The sequence below is a fragment of the Taudactylus pleione genome, unplaced genomic scaffold (genome assembly GCF_031769625.1).
Source record: "Taudactylus pleione unplaced genomic scaffold, aTauple2 ptg000393l, whole genome shotgun sequence".
NCBI classification, from domain to species: Eukaryota; Metazoa; Chordata; class Amphibia; order Anura; family Myobatrachidae; genus Taudactylus; species Taudactylus pleione.
In genome coordinates, this window is record NW_028284794.1 from 7,693,658 (window position 1) to 7,704,132 (window position 10,475).

The 10,475-nt window shown below is 38.5% G+C and overlaps 1 pseudogene; it reads right to left on the reverse strand.

Annotated features, from left to right (window-relative positions):
• Window positions 1–447: 447 nt before the first annotated feature.
• LOC148507442 (galactose-3-O-sulfotransferase 2-like) lies at window positions 448–6,203 on the reverse strand (annotated as a pseudogene).
• Window positions 6,204–10,475: the final 4,272 nt, after the last annotated feature.

Here is a 10,475-nt window from a genome sequence, read left to right on the forward strand (position 1 = left end):
TGTGACTTTACCCTTTTGTGACCAAATCTAAGAGCATAATGTTGACAGACATTATCAGACTGGAAGCTTGTGGTTTAACTATATAGTATGGTTAAATAAAATACAGCCAACTGAGAGTCAAAACAATATTTTATTTATTTATTTTATTTATTTACATCTGTTTCACTAATCACACTTTTTCACTTTAGATTTCACTGGCCTTTAATATTTAAAATTAATGAAATAAAGGTTATATTTTAGATATTATTTGGGGTCCTCATGATAGAGAATCTCAATTTTAGATGATTGCATATATTGTCAATCCATGCCCCTTGCAGGAACACTTTTTCTTTTTGTTTAATCAGAATTGATATTTTCCTAATATAGTACTGTAGAAGAAATATTCACTTTAAAGTGGTCTTATGCTGTGCCCAGAGAGTATGTTGCTTACATTGCTTATCTGGTCTCTCACTGACCTGTAGCCCTTGTTAGGTTCTTCCTATTTTGTGCCCCTACTAGAAATTGATGTGCATGTAAGAGTACCAGGTATGGCAGCTCTGGGGTCACCATTTTAACACAACGTAAATGGTCTTGGAGTGCAATATTTGTCCTAAGATCCAACTCTAGGATCTTATGATGTCCAGGTTGATAGGGCTTTAAAGCTTTTTCTTTATTGTCTTTTGGTTTAACAGGCTCCAAGTCCTTAAAACAAAGTTCAGCCAGCTGCTGTCTCCTTTCTCTCAGTCTTCTCACCTCATTGTCCATCTTTACCCTCCCAAAATATTTTACCTTCTCCCAGAATGTACACTTAAAGTGGAAATAAAGGTACCAGTCCAGAGCATTCTATGCCCTCGATTTCTCTACTTCTTTTTGTTCCAGTCGAATTGAGGCCTCACGCATGTTAAGTTTAAAGGTCACCACATCATCAAGCTCCCAACACAGCTCCTCTTTCAGTAGGATCATGGATTCATCAAAGTGCTCAACTAGAAGGACCAAATTAAAAGTTCCCCCCACTGCTTGGACACTTGCCCTTGCCAGATATTCTGTAAATGGGGCATCTGGGTCAAAACCTAGATCAAACCACAAAAGGTTGTGTGCATAATGGATGTCCTTCACTCCCTGTTGACAGTAATGTGATGGATCAGAAATAAATGCACTAAAATTATCGGCCATTTTGAAAGCATGTGAGACAAAATGATAGTGGAGAAGGAGGACTCTGCCAATATAGCTGGATCCCAAAGAATTGTGAAATAGAAGGAATCTGATGGCATGAGCTTCTGAACCTGAAAAGATACAAACTTTTTTTATTTACATTTTAGTGTAAATTATACCATGGCTTATGTGCACAGTGACTAGCAGCAACCGTTGCTCCTCTCTTTGCCAGCTAGGAGGTTTGTAAATGTGTGCATGCACAGAATTGCAATCACATGCAGCATACAAATTAACAAACCATCCAGCTTCTGCATCAGCTGCAGCCCCTAGAATGTGGTAAGGGCTGTTCTGATAGCAGAGGAGTGACTTCCCATGGGAAGCATTCTCTGCTATCACAGTCCAGACTGACAGTCCCAGGGGGGAGAAATACTTCTCCTTGATGGAGATTGGTCATTAGATAGAACCTTCAGATTCTGGAGATTGAGGTGAGGGATAGAGCATTCGATAGTGGATACATTAATTAGAAGATGTCTTACAGCTGCTTATGGAAATTGGTAAGTTTTAAAGGAGGTCACCCAGGTCAGCTCATCATGTTAGACACTGACTTTGGCTATGGAGTGGTATTCTGCCAAGGTGCTTGGTGGAACGCATCACTAGTCCAGTGTGGATTTATTGATTGGAAACTTTTGTTTGGAAGTATTTGTGCTCCTGTGTGGACTAATCCGCCATCACAGCAGTGTGGAATTAGTGATAGTTTCTCCTGTGTGAAATTACTGTTGCGTCCTATGTGGACTTACTGTATACATTGGAAACTCTTGTATGGAGATATTTTGTGCTCCTGTGTGGACTAATCCACTATCACTGCTGTGTGGCATCTGTGATAGTTTATCCTGTGTGGAACTATGTGTCTTTAATTCCTGTGGAACTTTATCCTCTACAGAGACTGGCTCTACCTGGACTGCTACCTGCATATTGTCTTTTCACTACATTTACCTCTTAACCCTTTCTATTATTATTTTTTGTGAGCAGTGAAAAATAAACAATTACTTTGGTTTCATCTGCTCTCTATCTGGGTGATAGGAGAACCCTGAATATTCACACCTGTCATAATCACTTTTAGAGTAGTCTCTTCATCAGAGATCTTAATACATTCTAACTTCTGAAAAATGTAATACTTAAAAAAAATATATCATTACATGTTTGTGTTGTGGTGCAGACACTAACTCTCAGGATACTAATATTAACTAATTAATCATAAATGACCAGGGAAGGGGGGAATAGGGGGATATAGTTTGAGCACAGGATATAATATATGGAAATATAATTAGTCAAAAGAATAATGAAAATCCACAATTATAAATATCAAACCCTAGTATAGGTGTCAAGCAAAAATATTATAAAGTGTGGAGGTGCTCCCCATGAGAGTATAGATAAACGTAGTATGGGGAAGAAGAAGAAAACTCTCTTGTTGGGGGCACTCAAATGTAAAGGTTATAATAAGAATAATATATAAAAAATAACTTTTATTAGATATATTTTAAAATACCAAAAACAAGTCTGAGCCTGTTACTTATTGGCATTACTGTTGGAATAACAGCTATTAATTATCACAAGCAGAACACGAACATACATAGAACATAAGACAACATATAATACAATACTTATCACAATTATGTGAAGCTAAGTGAAATATTACAAATAGGTCTATAATTCTCTGTCTCATACAATATTGAGACCTACATAAAACATATACTAGTTCAATGACCTCATAATGTCGTCATAGCACAATGGCTAATCAGAATTACGGCAGAAGCATACAAGCAAATCTTCTAGAAAAGAATGTGATAATAACCATACAATATTCAATATAGGTTACGTGAGACATCACAGCACAATAACACTGAACAGTAATCAGAGAAATACAATGATAAGGGGGTCAGATGAAATAATAGCTGACCCTGCAAATATCAAAATGAATATAAGTAAATCACAGGTTGTAATGAGAGGCAGATCACACGTAGGTCGCCTGTGATGCCACCCAGGTACTTGTAGACAGTAAGGTTATAGGAAAAAGTAAAGCTACTCCTTTATGTGGAGTTTACAAAATAGCAGCTGCTGCATGCCATTGTATAACCATTGAATGGCATGTGAGCGTACTATAAAGGTACTCCCAGGGTAGGGAATAAGTACAATGAGTATCTGCTGTTGGACTGCGTTAAAAAGAAGGTCCTGCTGTAAACATTGCAGGAACCTCTAATAGGCGCACCCCAATGAGAGTACTCATAGAGACAATAGTTATCGTAATGAAATAACACAGCATAGGTTTGCGATCTGTGCTGCTGCAGGGTCACAAACTTGCCTCTGTTAAATAAAGCCACTCAGTCAGATGCCTGAGGAAGCGACAGTGAAACGCGCGTCTCAGACCCGCGAATCCGGCTGTGTACAGGCGTGATTCGTCATGGCAGCATACTGACAGGCTCTTCTAGTGGCAGATTTTCTATACTACACACCGGCTCCCTGGAGGTGAGCGCTCAGGTACTTTTCATACTACACTTTCTTTAGCGCACTGAGTGGCTTTATTTAACTGAGACAAGTTTGTGACCCTGCAATACCTTTAGGGCAACAGAGCTCCACTTGTCCTGTACTAGCCATAATGCAGCTACCCTCATACTCTTTCTTCCTATCACTGCATATGCGATCTGGGTTTCCCACCACTCACCACTACCTTTGGTATATGACTGGCAGCAACACAGATCGCAAACCTATGCTGTGTTATTTCATTACGATAACTATTGTCTCTATGAGTACTCTCATTGGGGTGCGCCTATTAGAGGTTCCTGCAATGTTTACAGCAGGACCTTCTTTTTAACGCAGTCCAACAGCAGATACTCATTGTACTTATTCCCTACCCTGGGAGTACCTTTATAGTACGCTCACATGCCATTCAATGGTTATACAATGGCATGCAGCAGCTGCTATTTTGTAAACTCCACATAAAGGAGTAGCTTTACTTTTTCCTATAACCTTACTGTCTACAAGTACCTGGGTGGCATCACAGGCGACCTACGTGTGATCTGCCTCTCATTACAACCTGTGATTTACTTATATTCATTTTGATATTTGCAGGATCAGCTATTATTTCATCTGACCCCCTTATCATTGTATTTCTCTGATTACTGTTCAGTGTTATTGTGCTGTGATATCTCACGTAACCTATATTGAATATTGTATGGTTATTATCACATTCTTTTCTAGAAGATTTCCTTGTATGCTTCTGCCGTAATTCTGATTAGCCATTGTGCTATGACGACATTATGAGGTCATTGAACTAGTATATGTTTTATATAGGTCTCAATATTGTATGAGACAGAGAATTATAGACCTATTTGTAATATTTCACTTAGCTTCACACAATTGTGATAAGTATTGTATTATATGTTGTCTTATGTTCTATGTATGTTCGTGTTCTGCTTGCGATAATTTATAGCTGTTATTCCAACAGTAATGCCAATAAGTAACAGGCTCAGACTTGTTTTTAGTATTTTAAAATATATCTAATAAAAGTTATTTTTTATATATTATTCTTATTATAACCTTTACATTCGAGTGCCCCCAACAAGAGAGTTTTCTTCTTCTTCCCCATACTACGATTAACTAATTAATAAAAGATAACTTTTATTAATACATATAGCCTTTAAACGGGATGTAGTCAGCATACCAACGGGCAAAATAGCAACATCAAAATCCTGGCAGCAGCGGGATCCAGACACCCGAATCCTGACCGCCGGCAACCCAAAGGTAAGTATTGGGCGTTAGGGGGAGGGTTATGGTGCTGGGTTAGGGTTAGGCATTAGGCGGTGTTATGCACTAGGGGGGAGGGTTAGGTTTATGGTGCGGGGAGGAGGAGGATAGGTTTAGGCACCGGGGTGAGGTTAGGTTTAGGCACCAGGGAGGGAGTGTTAGGTTTAGGGTGTGTGAAGTGAGAGGTTAGGTTTAGGCACTAGGGTATGAGGTTAGAGTTAGGCATGGGGAGGGAGGGTTAGGGGTAAGGGTTAGTCTTACATTTTTACCTTATGGGTGTCAGGATTCTGACTCTCAGGATGCCACTGTCGGTATTCTGAACAAGACATCCTAACCGCAGGGATCTCATGCCCAACCCCTTTACCCCATCAAAAAAGTATACTTCTTTTCTCTCTCGACTTACTACCCTCTAACTCTTGGGAGCACCACTAACCTCTGAATTACCTAATTGACTCTGAGAAGGTCACATATATGTTGGTTATCTGTGATATTATTTGTGAATCATTTATTTGGTTTCAGTGCAGACTCTCACCCAGAAGTATGGCAGTATCTTGTGTGAAGAAGTGATATAATCTATCATTTGGGTGTCAATAAAAGATTGATAAAAAGTTTGACAGTCAATATGTCAATTGATTGACCTGCAATAGGTCAGCAGGGCCAAAAGGTCCACAGATATAAAAGGTCAACTTAGAAATGGTCCACAGTGCAAAAGGTACTGTAAATAGGGTTAAAAGGTCGATAGGTTCAAATTGTTGACAGACAAAAGAAGTAGACAGATGCTCTCGCAGAGTTATTTGGAGATGAATGTACAGTACACCAATTTTTAGTAAGATATGGATTTCCATACTGTGCATATACACCAACAGTGCAAAAGTATAGATCCATATGTGATGACACTTCAAGCTCATTCTCTCATCCTACAGCTCTGCTCTCTAACTTTCTAATCAACCCTACATCAAAGCCCTCATCCTTCTGTACCTTCACCTCCTTCCTCTCACCCACTCCCCCTTCCCTCCACTCTCAGTGCACATGATTATGTGACCTACTTCACCTCCACAGTCCATACACTAGGTCTAGGTTTCACCATCGACTCTGACCCTTCCCTTTTCTCCACATACAGTACCTTTCAGAATTGTTGTAATTTCCAACACTGCAGTATTTCCAGAATCATGTCCTTCCTCACCATGGAAACCACTAAATCTCACATTCATGCTCTCTTCATTTCCCACCTTGATTACCATTCGGTATGAGAGTGGTTTGATATGGGTCATACTTACCAAGGACAGCCCTCCTGAAAAATTCTTCCCTGCCAGACCCCTGTAGGGCCAGAGCCCATTGGAGTTCTCAACAGCCCTGTTGATTACAATAATCTACTTCTCTCTGGGCTTCCTAACTCCCACCTTGCCCTTCTCCAATCTATCAGAGACTCTGCTGGCTGCTTCATTTTCATCTCTCATTACTCTACTTCTGCCAGCTCTCCTCAGTCTATTCTCACTCAAGTGGCTCCATATAACCCTCAGAATTAAATTCTAACTTCTTTTTCTCACCCAAAATGTTCTCCACCTCCCCACTCCTCCTTACATCTCCAGACCCACTCTTGCTTCTCATAATTTCCTCTGGGCTGCACAAACCTCTGTAATACCCTCTCTTACTCCACTAGGCTTTCATACAGCCTCTCAACCTTTAATCTTATCACCCCTCCACCTAACTCTGCAATATGCCTCTTCTCCCATTAATCTCTCATGCAATTATGTATCAATGTGAATGTATTTTTGTTGTCCTGTTATTTATGCTGTTGTGAATTGAATCTCCATATACAATGCTATGGAATCCTCGTGGCACCTTATAAATTTAAAAAGAATACAAATATTCATATACTGTATGAACTGCACTCCCTTACATCAGGAAGAGTGGAAAGCAGAAAGGGTTAGTTGTTAGCTTGTGTAAGCTCATTACAGTATGGGCAGTATGTATATATTCACTTAATGAGATGTGGGCTTATCCCCTGATACACTCAGATATCTCTTACAGAGGAGTGGACCAACACTAAAGCATGGTGGTAAGCAACAGACAATCACACCACTCCACCCCTGGCATCTCAATTACTTCTAGGTGGGCTCCAATTGCACTGATGCCAAATGTAGGGGGAGGCTGTGTGTCTGCGTGCCACCAGTGTGGGCCAGGGTCAGAGGCAGAGTCAAAGGGGAGACACAGGATCCTTCCTCTTGCTGGGTTGTGGCATAGTGGCTCCTTGCAGGGAGATCATGGTGCCCTAAGCTGGCTGGTCCTCTATACATAATCAGAGTTTACAGTAGGTTGGATCAGCCCTGCTCTTAAAAGTATTGGTAGGCTGGAGGAACAATAAGCAGTAATGATGATGACTATAGGCAGCACTGTCAAGGCTCTTCTGCTTGCCTGATTGCATGTAGTCCACTCTTTATGATAGTACTTAATTCATTAATGTATCAGCGTTATTATATGAAGTTGCTGCTGTTTTTTTTTTTCAACACTTGATGGAGATTGTGTGATGTTAGAATTTATTGCTAATACTGTACAGTCTTAATTCCATAAGTGCCATCAGGATAACCCTGTTGAAAAAGTCCAGTGACCAGCCAGTTTTGAGGCACTTTTAGATGCCAATCACAGTCTGGCTTCCCTACATAATAGGATCATTGATCATGTTCCGGCATGGTTTAGGGATGGTGATAGATCTCCACAGCTACTCCAATTGGAATCCAAATGGATCTTTAGATTGAACACATTATCTCCTAAAGGGCTAAATGAATCATTAGGTTTACATGCCATCTTGTAATGATTGGGCAATTATGTATGATGTTTCGATACAGTTTTTCCTTCATGTATTACAAATACTTTTATCTTACAGGGTTTTGAGATGACAGCACACCCTGCATTATTTGTTGCTTATTTTATTCAATGTATTTACTTGTATTATGTATTCATTTGCAATATGTTCTATTTGAGTTTATGGAATATTGCCATGACATTTATAACATTGTTCTTTGATTCTGCTAAGATATTCTGCTGTGCAGTCAGTGATTGATTGGTTCAGGTGTTGGTTTGCACTTTGTTTTTGTGCTGAGCAGCTGTGTTACACACAGACTTCTGGCAATGTCACGTGGTGTTTTGTACATAAAGGGTATTTTTGTATCTATTTCCTTATCCTGATGAAAGAATCAATAAAGATTCTGAAATATTAATTTGGCTACATGGAGTTTGCGAAAGTCGTCTGAGTGCCGCCTCATTATTCTACAAATATATATATATATATATATATATACATATATGTCTGGCAGAGGTCCGGCACTCTAACTGTTAGAAGAGACGACTGCCCAGATGCCAGTGTCAGGTGAATATATATGTCATAGGTGTTGGTGCTCAAAAAGCCATCCTACTCTCTGGGACTGAGTATGAAAAAATTTATTACAGCAATGTTTCAGGGCAATTAGCACCCCATTTTCAGGTATACATGGACTTTGCGAAAGTCAACTGCCTCATTATTCTATATATATCTATATATACATATATGGATATGTTGGTTTTGTTTATATGCATGATTTAGCAGCCGGATTGTCTTTTGTGAGTCACTGATTCTGTGTGCAAATGAAACATTTCAGAACGAGCAGTGTTGACGAAATGTAGTGCATTTGTAGGTTGGTCTTTACATGTTTGTAGCGTTCATAATGTAGACATTTGTGTGATATGCATCTATTACATATGAAATTTGTGATACTGGAGATAGTCACTGAATTACGTATGAATGAGCGACATCTAGCGGTTTCTTTTGGTATTGCAAGTGTTAGAAAGCATGTTAATATATATATGATGTAGTTTTTAAAATTGATGTTTATACAGCATGATTTTAAGCTAGTGATTTATTTTGGTAATAATTGCATTAGCCAAATGTAAGAATATCTAATCAAACAAATGAAAATAAATATTTTGAATTTATGTCTTAGAGCATTAAGTGTATTTCAAGATGCATCCTTGGAAAAAAATAATGGAGTATGTGTTTATGTACATTATAGTTTTATTCTATCACAAGAGTCATTAAAATATCTTTACATGAATGCATTATTATGTAAAAACAAGCATTATTGGAAAATATATAAACGATTTGCATATAAATATAAAATGCGATATATATCTTGTTTTAAACAGTCAACAAGCTAGAACGTCTTTGAGATTTCTAATGATGATATAATCGCGTGTCTTTCGCAAGATGAATAATATCATCTATATCGGCCTCTAACCCGTAAGTGGTCATACAATGTTTAACGATGCCTATAGTACATAATGTTATTTATATATATATATATATGATGGTAAAGCTTGTGAATATGCATTCATGATTTTCATTTATTTTTAAAAATGTTTATTCTTGCATAATTAACCAGAATTAATCTTACGTAGATCCGATTGGTCAAGTCCTGAGAAGAACCGTTTCAGATTGCGCAGAATGCACATTTGGGGATGATATTGGAACATTTCAGAATCCTTACCCTGCATACATAGAGTCACCGAGGTCGTAAAACAGCTGTATGTGTCAATGAGCCAATTTACCAAGTGCGCAAATCTCCTGTAAGTAAATTTTGCTAAATATTTTTAAATTACACATTTGTAATTCGCAGATAGCACGACTGTGCATGCATCAAAATGGATATTGAAAAGCTTATACACGATGCTGCGTCAATGGAAAAACTGTGGTCACCGGAACATGAACTGCCCCGAGAGCATTCTATCGAGAGTAAATTAAATAAACGATGCTATACTCATGTTAAACATATCTAAACTTATCATTTATTCCAGAGCAAAATGTAAATCTTATTTGTATATCTAACTGTTTTTTTTCTTTATTTTAGCATTCGATGTAGATGCATATAACTATGATTTGATGGCATATTGTGGTTTATATGATCTGGTGGGATTTTGCAGTACAAATGTATTTTATGATGAAATACCTGGGAAACTAGCGCCTCGTACAACCGCGGGCGGAATAACAACGCCGCAATCACCCAAAGCTGACAAAGAGAATCTACGCATGCCGACATCACAGAACAGCCATTATTGTCTAGTTGGTTCTACACCATTGATAAAGAATCAACTGTATAGTAAAATTAAACCAAACAGGTGTATGAGAGGTATGTTGCGCACAACACATTGGGTGAATGAAACATCTAACCAAAGGCGCTTAAAGAGAAAGTTGTATTATATAGATGAAGTCAAGCCTAAAAAAAGGAGATTGACACCGTTACAAGATGTGCCAAATAGCTATAACAACAGCAACAAACACAAGAGGTCATCCGATCAGGATGATGATGATGATGATGATGATGATGAATGATCGCCCTACATTAGTGTTAACACTGACGCAGAGAGATCAAAAGATAAGAGGGGCAACAGGCATGATGATGAACAAGCACCCTGAATTAGTGTTAAAACTAGCACAGAGAGTGCAACAGTTAAGTGTCAATATACTCTCAAAATTAAAGTACAAGGTCAGACATACAAAAGAACATAGGAGT